Below are 13,364 nucleotides of genomic sequence, written 5' to 3' on the forward strand. Positions count from 1 at the left end.
GTAGTTTATTTATTGGCCGCTAGGGTGCAGAATGTCGCTCACCCGAATTTTTCACGCAACTTTTGCTAAATAGAGCTAGTTCTAGTTTGTTATTCATTTTGATACTTCAGATTTGGGCAGTAGACCAATATAACTTAGTCGTCAGTGTGGTTTTAAGCTGGAAAAACGTACTTGTTTTTCTTAAAGTGCCTTTTTTGGACGGGTGTGCGCGATTGTTTTGTTTTTATGTCACGTGACCTCGACCATGTCGACACAAAATTGAAATAAACCACCCTTTTCTGTCATTATTTAGGACGGATATTTCTCTAATAAAAATATTAATATAATTGGCCAATTTCTTAGGCATATGATGTAGCGAATTCCCATGAAGATTTAAATTAATTTAAATTAATTTCAACAAATGGGATAGCAACCACCACCGGAAGATCGCGGAGAAATCGGTAAACTCAACGGAGTTAATTCAGAAAAATACCAAAAAAAATTGTTTGTTGGATATACAATAATTACTCTCTTTATTTCTCTTCATTTACATTATATACTCCCGCACACACGTGTATCTTAAGAGCCCCTCCTAAAGGGGGTCTTAATAGGAGCACCAAAGGGCACCTAATGGGGTCTAGACGCTCAGCCATGGGCTTCTCAATTCAACCTAAAGGTATTAGGCATTGAGAAGACGTCAAGCTGTATTTCACGAAAACTGGCACTGGATGCAAAACAAGCCTAAATTAGCTGAGAAAAGTTTCGCGCATAAGTGGCCTTGGGGTGATACGCAGAGACGTAACACTCATTCAGCATACTGGTGAAATCGTAGTCCCCCCTCCCTCAAATGTTTTTCATTGCAAAATAATGCCGCGTCTAGATCTCCGGCCTACATTCCTCATTTAAGGTTAAGATTCACACCAGGTTAACAGCCCATTTAATCAGTCTGTATCTTTCCTACCTATCTTATTGATTCGACGTTCAACTAATGCACACGTGGATGTAGTGTACTTCATGTACCCTGTGCATTCAGGAGTAATTAATAATACGGACACACGTAATTACGACCATCTATTGATTACTGAGCCGTTCAATGGTAGAAATCATCAATAAAACAATGATGAAATCCTACAGGTTGACGAGTGATTATAATTTTTTTTTAATTTTTCTATTGTATCGTTGTCCAGTCCGTTATTTTATTCAAGTGTTTCATAATAGTCCAGTGTATCATCATGGTCCTGTCTCAATTTTAATAGTGTTCCATTAAAGTGATTTTATTACGTGTATTACGATAACCACCCGTTCGCGGTGATCAAGCTGTTGTTCAATATCAAACCCTCCGATTACCGGTAGGCCTACGACCAACAGAGGAGAGATCACCACAAAGCCTCATCCCGTCATTCCCCACTTGGAAGCACCGAATATTCACGACTATCCTCAAGCACCAAATTGATCAGATCCAGTCCCTCCAGCAGAACTAGCAAATGAGAAGCCCTCAATCCTGCTTCGCCTGTTGCGGTCTTCAGAGTTGTTGAACCAATCACAAAGGAGTTATTGACGAGACTTGCGGTCAATTTTGCTTGAGAGAACAAGTACATTTTCTCTATTGAAATGAAAGTTCATGACAACCCACGCACGACGTTGCTTCGGTGATGGGACAGACCCTCTTATTATAATGCTAGAAAGGAGATCCTCAATAGCCTGTTAGTGGGGTTGGGTGCAATACAAGGCCAGATCCCACTGACAATTTAGCTTGTCCCATCATCATGACCGTATATCGTGTCTTAAGGACTTACCTGGGGAGATTGGTGGGCTGTTACTATAACCCTGTCAAGTCACAGCGAGAACCCTCGTAAATGTCCGTTGCAGCTGTCATCTGTGTCCTCGAGCTACAGGTATACCATCATCGACATCATCTGGTGCTGCTTATGTTCACAAAGCAAATGATAAAAAAGATGGTGATTTTGAGCGGGAACCCTGTGTAAGTATAGGCCTTCGCAGAGTTAATCAAATATATCGAACCGAAAGGTCATGTCTTCTGCAACACTGTTCTCTTTTGAAAAGTTATGCTTATAGCCGTTTTGCAATACACATGCAGCCAGTTTGAGTTTTTTATGTTCTCCGAAATGTCCTACCTTCACTGAGGTTGTCAAACTGAAACAACAGATCTGGCCTGACTGCACTTTACCGAGCCCCACCAAATATCGGAGGTCAATAAAACCGGGCTGAAAGTTCACGGCAGAGGCGTCGGTGTAGCCCGTAAAACATGTGGGAGGTGCTGGGATATATCGTCAATACTTGATACAAGAAGTGTTTTCCCTGTTTTTGGCTAATCCTCTTCAACCTACTCATGAAAATAGAATTTTTTTCTACAGTATGCAAAGAAGGGTTTCGTCCAACACGAGACACGTTTGAAATGTCAGTAAGCTCCCAATGAAATGTCAAATAACTTATTAATTTGTCGATCTCTTCTCGATGTCAGGCAGGAGCATAATATAACCGCGTAAAACTCGCGTATTCACGATCATCTATAAAAAAAGTCATCGACGATCATTGTAACTTTCTGGTGATTTCTGTCTTTCTTTCATTCGATTCATATCCGATGCGCAGCGCAAGTAACACGCCGACGTCGTTTCAGGTGATGCGCGTTAACCATTTGTCGTTAGCGCAGCATGCAGCAAGGGCGTGGAAGCAAACTCCCTTGACCATGGCCGACACCGCTGTTATCAGCAACTGGCAAGGACGAAGCAAGTTACTATTTTTGGCAGAAGCAGGTACAACAGGATGTGGCACCACCTGCCACAAGTACCGAACAAGAAACACCTCGGACCTGTGTATAAGTCAGTGGAAAAACAGATCAAGGACACGGGCCATGAAGAGAAGACTATCAACTGCAGGAACCCCTAAAACAAAATCTGGCCGAATGGTGTCAACCTACAGCACTGTACAGATCCAGTTGCCTTCCTCGGGAATTGTTTTCAAGAGAGGGGTATATAATCTCGGCCTGTTACAGCGGAATTGCGCTTGGCAGGACGGAAGGTATTCATAGCACTAAACGGGACAGGATGTGATGCTGCTAAAACATATAAAATTGCCTTCAAGGGGTGATGGCAATGGAGGGTACGGCCAAGGCGGATCATAACACTTCTCAAGGTGAGAAAGTCAAAATATGCAACCAACATCCCGTCAAATTAAACAAACGCAGTAGTCGGCTTGCAGAAAAATGAAAAACTACCTTGACATGTTCTTAAAACCTCGAAAAGCTTTATTGCCTTAATTTGAGAAGACTTGTAAAGATAAGTGTCACGTTCGTTGCTTTCAACTTTGTTTATTATTCAGATGTACATATCATTTGGAAGTTACCGAAGACAGAAATCCTAAGTCTTTATGAAAATTTCTAGGTAAATTTTTTGCCGACCGTCTTTTTTTGTATCCTCTCCTTCCAGCCTTTGAATTGAAGGCAAATTTCTTTGTTGACAAATATTTTCTTGCCGTCACAGAAAACCTCTCTGACATTTCAGTGTCTCTGGTTTCCTAAATTAAAAAAAAACGCTCTGATATAATGATGTACTTGCATGGAAAAAATATTAATCACTTGGAAAATGTTTGCAAAGAATTAACCTCTACCATCTGGTAATTGCCCCGCCGAAGTCTAAGATCTGAGCATCAGGGACAGATAGCCGTACCACGCTATAGACTCGATGCTTTTGGGGGTCGGACCTTCGCGGTCCAGGCCAGTAGACTGTGGAACTCTCTCGACTGTTCACTACGTGAATGCGATTCAATCGCCGGTTTTAAGACAGGGCTGAAGACCCTGCTCTTTCAAGAGTGTTATTTGTGAAAAAGCGCTTGTGAGCAGGACCTTTCTTGGAAGATGCGCTATATAAGACATTATTTACATTACATTACATTACAATTGTCAGGTCAGAAAAATTGACGGAAAACCTTGTAGACTCGATTAGATTAAAGACTGTATCAGAATAAGTATATGGGGTGTATGAACTTATATTTCTGATTTTTTACTTACTTATACATAAGATTAATATGATTGTGTGATAATGCCAAACCTTAAAAAGTGTATTTCTTGAACTTGTACTAAAACACTTGTTATAAATTTAACCTGGGGTCCCCTGCAAGATGTCACTTTTGCATCCTACTGAATCGTCCTTGGGGTATATCGCCGCCTGGTTGACTTCCCATTGGACTATGAATCCCAGAGGTATAACCGCTGCTACAGCAAGGAGCCTACGGCGATGCTGTAACGCCTGCTCTGCCTACGCCCATTTGTCAAACACACAACTGTGACGCCGCCCAACAATATCGAAATACTAATTTATATGACCGCAAACAACACAAATTGATCATTTCAATTTTCGATTTTGAGGAGGAAGCATCGAATCGAAATAAACATCAAATTTGAGGGATTCACTGGACATTCATTGCAAGTGCTCACCGGCAGTGTAAGTTTTTAAACACTTCGTCTCGACTCTGATTGGTTGATAATTACTCATCGCGGTAAACGTGGCGTCATGTCTGCTCGTCACGTGACTTGTACCTTGACCACCTTTACTCCTTTTCTAATGTTGTGTACATACGCACCTCCCTACTTATTCGTAGAGATACTTCAAGTAGATCCTTAAACGATCGAGCTCAATAGCTATCTAAAGACAGGAGGAAATCGTTTTACTGTGTCCGAGAATAAGTTCAACTCGAAGGGTTCTCGTGCATTTATTAGGCGCAGAGACCAAGGCCGAACCATCATCATGTATACGTGGCATCGGGTAATTCGTGTTTTTCTTCACATTTTACTTTTCAAAGCGCGTCCTGTTAGCCAATTTCTTTGCGGTTTTACCGCTTATCGTGAGTTAATTCTGCCGATGAACACGTGTGTCTGTGGATTGACATTAGATGGACCGGATTTTTACAGCATAAACTATTTGCAACAAACACAAAATTATATGCCTATAAAACGGAATAAAAAATTACACGAAAACATTGTTTTTAGCCTGGACGTATTGAGGCAATCTTTGTGCCATATTTATCGTCATATTGATAGCTATTACAGCCAAAGTCCAGGTTGCCTTCGTCATCCAGGTCAGGCGATATGAAATCATTTACTCAAAACAATGCGTGGCGGAAATTCTGGCTCCAACTCCTCATCACATGACCTGCGCTTCACTCTGAAGTGGCCAAAGTTCCCAGTGAATTAGGGCACGCTGACCCAGAAAATGCATTCATACCACAAAAGCCTGATGTGAACAGCCGATACCGTTTTCATGTATGTAACATTTAAGATTTAGCCAAAGAACTTCAAGAGAAACCAGGAAGTCGGAAAGTTATTCCAGGAAGGGAAATAGCGTTTTCATTTTCCCATTTTCGAAATTTTTGTTTTTCGCTTTGACTTTCAATTATTTTGTGTTCTTACATGGATTAGAGAAGTCTCTGTCCGACAGAAATTTTGCGTTTCCTCCCGGAATGATTTTGTGCCACTTACTGTTGTCAGTTCTACTTTGCTTGCGATCCTTTGTGATAAATAATTCTTATGCATATAATGTATAGGCCTACACGTCATTCCTTTCACTGAGTGTTTTTCATTTCACTAAAAAAGCTCTACAGGCGGCATGTTTGTGTTGGCCAAAAACCTAACAAGCCCAAAAGTTTTTCAAAAGCTAAACAACCTAAGAGCTAGTTATTCGTTTTAGGATTCTTCTTTTTCAAATGTTGGCTGCTAAATGGCCGTCAAGAACGAATTAGAACATTTAGGGTACCCAGTTGTAAGTTAAGTATGACCTTATCATTTCTCTTCTCGCAGTAACGGGTGTGGGAGACAGGCTTAGGTGTCTGTGGGTGGGCCAGCAAACTAGACAATAGAATCGTGTGGGTTCGATTATTGCTTAAACCGATTCCACAGCTCCGAAGTCAACCACTTGCTGGTACGTATGGTTGGATAACAGTGCGGTTATTCCTTCTAATGTAATGAATTTGGATTAAAATTTTCATTCAGTTCGACTCAGAAATTAGGCAGTTTGGAGGAGTTTCCGCCGACATTTTAGAATTATGGGGCGTAATCAGTTAAAGTTAATATAATTGGGATTTAATTTTCTTTCACAGTTTCTTTGCAAGGAAATGAAGCAACAATTCCTTGATGAAGTTGGTAAGCATATTTCCATTTCGATCATGTTTGTGTTATAAAAGCCTTCGCTTCACATGCGTTGATATAAAAAAGGGAGGAATGGGGGTGTACCTGTCCCAACGTCCCTAATAAGAGTTATTTTCAAAGAGCGGGCTACATACGATTCACGATGTCACCTTTCAACCTCACGTCGTGTTTTCAAGCTGAAGTAGGTTAACTCGTGACAAGTGAAACGTGAACAGTGACAACTTGAACCTTATGTAAACCCAGCCTCAGATGTTTTTCACCGAAATAAAAAAACCTTTGGAGTCTTTTTCAGAAATGTTGAGGGTTTTTTCAATTTACTGAAACGTCCTCGAACACCGCGTTGTCCGCTTGGTGTGGCTCGAAAACAATGGCTGGAAGCCAAGACACTGATTCTGTGTATAGATGTGTCCGTGGTTGAGCAACGTTTCCTCGTTTAGATGAATGTCATATTTATCAGCCAGTTTTATTCAAATTAGCACTATCAGTCATATATGATTAACTAGGATTATAGTGCTTATACTCTGGCAAGAAACACTGACTCGAGGAGTACTTGTGATTTTTAGCCACGTAATCCGCTGATGCCCATATATCGCTTGTTCAACTTTACTTTGACGTGTCAGAATAGTCTTCATTTCGAACATGCCCTTAATCACAGCTAAATGAGCGCTTCATATCACAAGCAATTACTGTATAAAATTGTCAAGTATATGAGATTCTAAAGTCATCTATTTCTTTTCCAAATTACAGATTTGATCGTGGTAAATAGATGCATCATTCCCAGAACCAAGATTATGACATTATTCCGCGGCCTGTATGTTTCCAAGAACCTCCCACCAATACGAGGACATCCGAGAAAAACCTCTAGGTCTACGTGGAAGCCCCGTTATGACATATGGACAATCAAAAAACAATAAATACGCCTGTACAATTCATCACAGAAAGGTAATCATTCATGTCTTTTAATTTACATCTATATTGGAAACAGTTTCACGAAATTGGTTTGCGCCTTTCATAAAATAGCCGCCCACTTTTACTTTTCGGAGTACTGGAAATTGGTCAGTCAAATGAGAATGAACAGTGGGCTTCCATGATCACACGAAACTAGGTCAGTAATATGAGAATGAACAGTGGGCTTCCATGATTACTCGTAAAACTGGGTCAGTCAAATGAGAATGAACAGTGGGCTTCCATGATTACTCGTAAAACTGGGTCAGTCAAATGAGAATGAACAGTGGGCTTCCATGATCACTCGTAAAACTGGGTCAGTCAAATGAGAATGAACAGTGGGCTTCCATGATTACTCGTAAAACTGGGTCAGTCAAATGAGAATGAACAGTGGGCTTCCATGATTACTATAAACTTGGTTAGTTAAATGAGAATGAACAACGGGGTCCAACGATTACTTAACTGGGTCAGTCAAATGAGAATGAACAGTGGGCTTCCATGATCACTCGTAAAACTGGGTCAGTCAAATGAGAATGAACAGTGGGCTTCCATGATTACTCGTAAAACTGGGTCAGTCAAATGAGAATGAACAGTGGGCTTCCATGATTACTATAAACTTGGTTAGTTAAATGAGAATGAACAACGGGGTCCAACGATTACTTAACTGGGTCAGTCAAATGAGAATGAACAGTGGGCTTCCATGATTACTATAAACTTGGTTAGTTAAATGAGAATGAACAACGGGGTCCCACGATTACTTAACTGGGTCAGTCAAATGAGAATGAACAGTGGGATTCCATGATTACTCGTAAAACTGGGTCAGTCAAATGAGAATGAACAGTGGGCTTCCATGATTACTATAAACTTGGTTAGTTAAATGAGAATGAACAACGGGGTCCCACGATTACTTAACTGGGTCAGTCAAATGAGAATGAACAGTGGGATTCCATGATTACTATAAACTTGGTTAGTTAAATGAGAATGAACAACGGGGTCCCACGATTACTTAACTGGGTCAGTCAACTGAGAATGAACAGTGGGCTTCCATGATTACTCGTAAAGACTAGGTCAGTCAAATGAGAATGAACAGTGGACTTCCATGATTACTCGTAAAGACTGTGTCAGTCAAATGAGAATGAACAGTGGGCTTCCATGATTACTCGTAAAGACTGGGTCATTCAAATGAGAATGAACAGTGGGCTTCCATGATCACTCGTAAAGACTGGGTCATTCAAATGAGAATGAACAGTGGGCTTCCATGATCACTCGTAAAGACTGGGTCATTCAAATGAGAATGAACAGTGGGCTTCCATGATTACTAGTAACTGGGTCAATCAAATATGATATTGGAACTCGACTACTATGACCTAAGTATGGCTTGGTTGCTAGATTATTTTTATATTATTGGAGTAAAAGTTTCCAAATATGTCTATTGGAGTGAAATAGCGTAGAAATCAATATATAATAATGTATGACCGGAAACTTGTGTTATTTCCCCTTTCTAATCCATCTCTCAAACATGACCTTAGAAATGAACACCAACAAATGCACTTATTGTAAACATGGTTAGCCTGGCTAATAAACATGATAAAGGGAATTAACTTACACCATGCGCAAGTGTTGACGCCTGCTGATGGTTAGGGGGACAATTTTAACATCAGTGCGTGTCACGTCCACTGTAAAAAGTACATAGCTTTTTAGGTCATAACTGTCGGGTTTTCAATTTTCCCCCTAGTGGCAAAGTTATGAATCACATTGGACCGAAATTCTGGTACATGTCCAGCAGTTAACGCGGTTTGACTAAGTCAACGTGGATTCGATAATGACAGAATTGTATATCACCAGCCGTTCTGGCAGTATTATTGTGTACTATGATAATTAGCGTGGGAGTGTTTTTGATTGATAGTTAGGTGCGCCCGCCACCTGATCACATATGGGCCACGCCATAAACAGTGGCGCGGTCATCGTTGTGACGACCATTGGCGCACGTGATCGGCCAGGTCAGCCCGCACCATTGGCCGAAGCGATGCGTCAAGTGACTTTGGCATCCGAAACGCAGAGGATACCAGCTGTTGTCTTCCCCTTGATTTAAAAAAAATTCTTTTACGTATTGGCACAAAGAATACTCAAGAAAGTTTATATGCTAGAATAATACCAACGGTCAATATGAAATCATGTCGTTTTTTCGATCTTCCCCGTCAATTCCTGGTTGTCGTCTTCATGAATAAACGATATTTATGAATGGGCGATTCATCACCAGCTGATGTGTAGTGTAGGCCGATAGTAGAATTTATTGATTTTCATCATCGAGTTGCAGAATTGAAGAGCTGTTGAAGTACTTGGTCGGACGTCACACACTGCGCAACCTCCAATTCGAGACACGTTGTGCTAAACTCTAGCAAAACTGGTAAAAACTGGCAAAATTATTCGGTCTTAATTGTGAAAGATAACAGTGACATCAATGTGGGTAAAATCCTCAGCGAGTTTGAGCGAATTTATGGGAGGGGTTTCAGTTTACTTCGTGGTTCATTACCTCTTTTTAGTTTCCAATCTTTGGCCCAATATTGTTGATGTAAATTGTTGCAGCTGCTTTAATCAAACGCCTACTCCTTTATTGGCGATTTGTTTGTACCTGAGGCCTACGTGAGTTGGTGCGATTGACAATGATTGTGCGTGTAGGTGAAATTTTAAAATTCACTCAAAGAAGGCCTTGACACGCAGGATCCTTCAGCCGACAGATCCACTTCTAGTCGTTGTAGCCCTGAGTAGTTTTATGTATAGTCTTGCCTTGAAGGATCGCAACATTTTGGTGCTGAAACCAGGGAAGGGACTAAACAAATGTACTGTCCAGGCCATATTAATCCCAGTAGCATTGCTCATGACTCCTTCCATAAACTACAATATGTACCTCAATGACCCAAAGACCCAATATCTATTTCTTTGACATCAGACAAACTGAAAAGGCGTTGTCAACTTTAAGTTGGATAAACATAAAAGAATATGAATTTAGTGGACAGGTTTTGATTTCAGTTCTCATCATAACATGTTCATAAACATTTTCTCTCGCTTGGCTTTGCTTTTGTATTACATGATTTGGGGAAAGGGCAAAGGGGATGCTGATGTTACCATTTGTACAACATGAAGAACCGAAAAATGCGAAATAAAAACATCCGTTGAGTAGCCCCCATTCATTCGAAAATGTATCGAGTTCCCCTATCATTTCAACGCCTTGTATTTGAAAATTGTCCTACACACGGATAGACTTACAAACGTGTTCGAGTGATATCAGAGTAGAGTAGATAAGTATCTCGCTACAAAAAGGCGGAATCGATAACCGCATTGTTTAACGCCATTCACGATTGGCTGAAGGCTCTACAACCGCAATATTTGTAAAAGTAACAACACTTCTGTATTGCTTAGAGTACCTTTTTTCTTTGCCATGGTACGCGAATTCTCATACGATGAAGCAGTAACGATGCGTTGGCATGTGATCATCATACGAGTTATGATTGGCTGTGGCGTCTACTGATATTGAAACGCACGTGGGTGATATTGGCTCAGGAGATAGTGTAGGCGGTTTGTGAGATATGATAAAATGTTATGTTTTACAACTCAATTCAGTTGTAAATCAATCTAGAAGCTGTGCACATAGTATCAGAATTCTGTTCGAGTAATAGTACACCATTTGTGAGAATACATATTGTCGGTGCAGTTGGACACTATCGTCTGGACAATACATGTACTATACATTCGTGGCAGTTTTGTAACTTGGAGCGTTTTATAATTCCGGAATTACGTCATGGACTCTTGGGTGTAGCAATGGATCTTCTTTCCTCCTTGATGAGCCGTGATAGGAGAGCTATGTGATTTAAAGTAATGGATTCCTAACAAGTTGTTGGTGTATGTAATTGGCACAGATGGATTTCATATACCTGTCATGGGACTGCAACATGTCTGGCGAAGATACGGTGGGGAGTAATAAGAGTGTCTTCGTGACATAAAGTTCAGGTAGGGACATAATTGATTGATTGATTTGTTTTGTTCCACCTTAAAGATGACTATACAATCAAAACACATGTTATATCTAGTAAATGAATAGAATAACAGAAATAAACAATTACATGTATACTGGGTGCAGTAAAATACAGAGATGTGATTCGTGTTGTAAAAAAATATACAAGAAGATCGCTATCTACAGCACTTGAAATTAATTAATTACTTGGAGCAGAAAGCCAAGGCAAAAGAGAAAAAATAAATGATATAAAATAAATATTCTTTCAGAAAAAGTGTTGGTGAGAATACGTGACTCCTCCTATTCCGGCTTTCGTCTTGAGTATTGGGCAATGACGTCCTATTTCAGATGGAACGAAAACTTCTATTATGACCAAAATATCTGTTATTCCCGGGTTTTTATTCTCATCAGGAATGACACAGACCCAGTTGGTGTATGTCGAATACTTTCGTGTCATCGTATGGTGACCTTGAACCAAAACGGCACAGAATATATAGGACCATGCGTTTATAATAAGGAGGAAGTCTGTTGTTTGGTGAACACAACAACACGTCCAACAATGTAGTAAACGTTTTTCAATCGTGTCCTTATAGTTGTCATAAAATTATTGTAAAGTGATAGAGATTTATTGAGAATTTTGTCTTCCTGTTAAATGATACAGCATCCCTGTCCACAAAATAAAATAATCTACTGAAGGAGGATTTATCCATGATCAAACTGCTATGCCAATTTCATACAACACGTATCCTGGTCTGAAGCACCACATGCACTGGACAACGTTTGGAAAACAGGACATGGATTTAAGCTACAATAAAGTGTTGGGACAGGAAAACTATACCAGACAGACAAATCACTTCCGCCAATTTCATAGCCAACAAGTTGTTGACATTCCGAAGAACTTTAAATGGTACAGAGGGACATTCAATGTGCACAGGTTGTCAAATTACCTCGAGGCGGTGAATGCAGTGAAGAAAATCAGGAGAGGGCAGTTCACATATTCCTCTTTCAATCTGCGACGGACAGCTTACAGAAGCCCCTCCCTACTGCAAGTCCTGTAACCGTGTGTTGCCTCCAGGTTCACCTTTCTCGTTTTAGGTTCAGCCGCCGGATCAAGACCAGACGATGGACAACCCTAATTTATCCAGTCCGCTGATCATCAACAATCAAGTGACCTCATAAGAGAAACGTCTGTCAGCGAGGAATAAGCTAAAGAAACATACGTGACCGGAAGTCGTCCTGACTCCTAAGTTTTTGTGCAATCGCATCGATGGAAGACAAAGTCGTGTTCAACGAAACAGAACGTTCTCGAAAAAGTTCCGGGATTATCAACTTATTTTTGCAAGGGAACTCTCTGTGGTCTCTTGACTCGTTTTGTTGTCATCTTTTGCCAAAGAGAAAATGGAGGATTAGATTTACTGACAAAGTCAAAAACGAAACACGTCACCATCGCGGTTCTGATTATAAGAGTGAAGTCGGGCGGATATCTGTTAAAGGCCATGCAGTTTCGTGTTTGTACATTTTTTGCATGTTGTCGGCTGAAAGAAAACTTGTTATTCTTAAAATTATTTGTGACCTGTATCTCAGATGCAAGTTTTTCATCAAAAGAATTTCACATCTCTCGGCTTAGTGTTTCTGATATAAAACCCTTACATGAATACTAAGGTCTGAAACAGCGCCTGGACGGTTGAGGCTGAAGAATTGCAACCAACCATGGATTCAAAAGACGAGTCCTAAGAAATACTTTTTAACTAATCCGAAGTGGGAACATTGTATCCTTGCCACAAAGTGTTCGTGTGGACCCTAGACGCTGATATCAAACCCTTATGAGGTACGAATCTGCGCCTGGGTGTTCGAGGCTAGAACAAATGGAAGACGATAATTCCACCTGGAATCATCGGAATGAATCTCAAAGGATAGAAGCGACAATCATTGATGACCTGGTGACTATACTTCGAGCAACATAGCACTGTGATAAATCTACACCCGCTAAGAAGTCGCGACTTGCGATGATGCCCTATATGCTCACTGTAACACTGCACAAAGGATTCTAATCGAAATCTTGTGCGTGTGACAGTGACAATATATGGTCGTCACAGCTACAAATCTAGGAGCACTGCTAAGGATAACCGTGGAGTGAACTGACTTTCGCCCTCTCCCTCTTCAGAACGACGAATTCGAAGAATAACCTCATGTGTCATGTATTCTATCAACACTTTCGATAGGCCATATTAGAAGTAACCTCAGTATATCATGCCCTCCATCAATGAT

The 13,364-nt window shown here is 40.5% G+C and overlaps 1 long non-coding RNA gene across 4 annotated transcripts; it reads left to right on the forward strand.

Moving 5' to 3' along the window:
• The first annotated feature begins 2,513 nt into the window (after positions 1–2,513).
• On the forward strand, positions 2,514–12,728 carry LOC135492335 (uncharacterized). 4 transcript variants are annotated; one of them, XR_010448062.1, is made up of 5 exons: positions 3,602–4,439; positions 6,091–6,133; positions 6,887–7,081; positions 12,192–12,547; positions 12,590–12,728. It is a non-coding gene; the product is annotated as an uncharacterized LOC135492335 (long non-coding RNA). The 4 variants fall into 4 exon arrangements; XR_010448060.1 differs by lacking the exon at positions 3,602–4,439 and adding an exon at positions 2,514–3,132 and having other exon boundaries at positions 12,192–12,727; XR_010448059.1 differs by having other exon boundaries at positions 12,192–12,726.
• The last annotated feature ends 636 nt before the right edge of the window (positions 12,729–13,364 follow it).

This window comes from Lineus longissimus, chromosome 8 (genome assembly GCF_910592395.1).
Source record: "Lineus longissimus chromosome 8, tnLinLong1.2, whole genome shotgun sequence".
Lineage (NCBI taxonomy): Eukaryota > Metazoa > Nemertea > Pilidiophora > Heteronemertea > Lineidae > Lineus > Lineus longissimus.